The sequence below is a fragment of the Hyaena hyaena genome, unplaced genomic scaffold (genome assembly GCF_003009895.1).
Source record: "Hyaena hyaena isolate Hyena2069 unplaced genomic scaffold, ASM300989v1 scaffold_243, whole genome shotgun sequence".
Classification (NCBI taxonomy): domain Eukaryota; kingdom Metazoa; phylum Chordata; class Mammalia; order Carnivora; family Hyaenidae; genus Hyaena; species Hyaena hyaena.
Window position 1 is genome coordinate 1,900,322 of NW_024080872.1, and position 2,611 is coordinate 1,902,932.

Below are 2,611 nucleotides of genomic sequence, written 5' to 3' on the forward strand. Positions count from 1 at the left end.
TACAGGTCACTCTTGATGTTTTACATTTTTCAGAAGAGGTCCTTTGCCACTTCAACATAAAGATCTAAAGTGTCCTCTTCACTTTGAGCGCTAAAATTTCAGGCTATTTACTAGGGCATTGCCAGTAACAAGAAGAATATCTCCTAAATTGTCCATGCCATGCTTTGCCAATTGTCCTTCATGAGGCTCACATTTTAGAACTGAACTACAAGATTTCCTCTAACAGTTCACACAGCTTTCGTGGTCATAGCCCTGAAACAGGAGTATTAGTTATACCTCTAGATCTGACAAAAACTAATATGAAAATGTTTATAATCACATTTGGCCAATCAACCACAGCTTTATTTACTCATATAAAGACATTTTACTTATTTGTTCCCGTATATAACTGACCTCTCATTTGAATCCTACCACCAACGATCCATGGCTACTGTAATCAAAATATAAGATGTGGGGATGGAAAGAAAGAATGGTAGACAATCATATAGCCAAGGAATATAAGCTCTTATTTTAATAGTTACTAGGAAACCAGTTTGATAAACTAATACGACTAAAAAGAAAATCAGAATAAGAAATATCCATAATTTACTAAAACAAAATGTCTTGTACTTGTGAGACAAAATTTAATAAAGGTGTTAGAACATATTTTTTTTACCTCAGCTGTAATATATGTACTACACATAGTATCTAAAAGTCTCAAAGACATTTTACATTATTCACAATAAATTAGTATGAGATTCAGTTTAATAACACCATCTGGCTATGTATAGAAATAATTTCAATGTCAAGAAATAAGATAACACATTTTCTTTGATCACTATACTGCAAAACAGAGAATGCTGGGCCCAATCCAACAAGACAGGGTCATAATCAAATGCCATTTAAAATAAAGAGTTATGGGACACATAGGGGGCTCAGTCGGTTAAGTGTCCGACTTCGGCTCAGGTCATGATCTCATAGTGCGGGGAGTTCAAGCCCCACATCGGGCTCTGTGCTGACAGCTCAAAGCCTGGACCCTACTTCAGCTTCTGGGTCTCCCTCTCTCTCTGCCCCTCCCCCACGCATGCTCAGTCGCTTTGCTTGCTCTCTCTCTCAAAAATAAATATTTAAAAAATTATTTTAAAAAAGACCTTCAGTTTTAAAAAATAAAATAAAATAATAAAATAAAGAGTTATGGTGCTCCCTTCAGCAGCACATATACTAAAATTGGAATGATACACAAAAGATTACCATGACCCCAGTGCGAGGATGACATGCACATTCATGAAGTATTCCATAGTTTTTAAATAAATAAATAAAAAGTTATGAAAATGGAGTCTTTTTACTGTTTAAGTCTTGGATGATCAAAATATCATTTGAATTATTAGAAAATTCAGGAGTAAATCAAAATCCAAAGCAAGATCTATGATTTCTTTTTTTTTTTAAGTGTATTTATTTATTTATTTTGAGAGAGAGAGAGAGAGCAAGCAGGGATGGGGCAGAGAGAGCGGGAGAGAGAGAGAATCCCAGGCAGGCTCCATGCCATCACTGCACAGAGCCCAACGTGGTACCCAAACTCACAAACCGTGAGATCATGACCTAAGCGGAGATCAAGAGCCAGATGCTTAACCGACTGAGCCACCCAGGTGTCGCCTTTTATTTTTATTTTTCTTTTTTTCTTTTTTTGTTCCCCTGTTTTTTCTTTTCTTTTTTTTTTTCCTTTTTTTTTTCCAGGCTGTTCCCATGCTTTCGGCACAGAGTCATCCACATGAACAACCCTGTTTCCTAAGCTGGGGTTTACTATCAGCTCACCACTGGATTGCACCAGCCAACAGAGAACTGATCAGGTGCAGTGGGTTTTTTTTCATTTTTAATGTTTGTTTTTGATGGGGGGGGAGAGACAGCACGAGCAGGGAGGGGCAGCAAGAGGGGGAGACACAGAATTGGAAGCAGGCTCTAGGTTCTGAGCTGTCAGCACACAGCCCAACATAGGGCTTGAACCCACGAGCTGTGAGATCATGACCCGAGCTGAAGTCGGCTGCTTACCTGAGCCACCCAGGCTTTTAAGGATCATGCAGAGCTTTTAAGGATCATGCAGAGCTTTTAAGAAAAGCTACATGACAGCATAAGAGCATTGAGCGACGGGACCAAAGGGCATCTTGTGGGAGGAGATGAGGCCACACACTAGTTTCACAATTTTGCAAAGCCATCCTGGTTCCAAACGTCCAAAACAGAAAAATTACTGCCTAATTATAACAATTCTACCCACTTTTCCTAAAGATATTCTTGGTATTGGAATAATTTTTATTTCCAGCTCAGTAAGGTTGGCCAAGATTAAAATGTAAAAACAAGGGAAGTCATGAGTATCAGAATAAAATGTGACTGAATACTTTTTATATTTTTGAGTGGGAAAGGTCTTTCTAAACAGGGCGCAGAGCACAAAGCTGTAACATGAAAGATGGATAAATATGGCCAACTGGAAACAAATAAACAAACCTAGAGGACTAAAAGACCCACAAAGTCAAAAGTAAACTAGGAGTGGGGTATCTGGCTGGCTCAGTTGGTAGAACATATGACTCTTGATCCCAGGGTTGTGAGTTCAAGCCCACGTTGGGTGTAGAGCCTACTTTAA

The 2,611-nt window shown here is 38.7% G+C and overlaps 2 non-coding genes across 2 annotated transcripts; one reads left to right on the plus strand and one right to left on the minus strand.

Moving 5' to 3' along the window:
- The first annotated feature begins 1,176 nt into the window (after nt 1-1,176).
- Nucleotides 1,177-1,283, plus strand: LOC120239873. Its single transcript, XR_005530530.1, has one exon. It is a non-coding gene; the product is annotated as a U6 spliceosomal RNA (small nuclear RNA).
- A 429-nt stretch (nt 1,284-1,712) lies between these two features.
- Nucleotides 1,713-1,839, minus strand: LOC120239870. Its single transcript, XR_005530529.1, has one exon. It is a non-coding gene; the product is annotated as a small nucleolar RNA SNORA65 (small nucleolar RNA).
- Nucleotides 1,840-2,611: the final 772 nt, after the last annotated feature.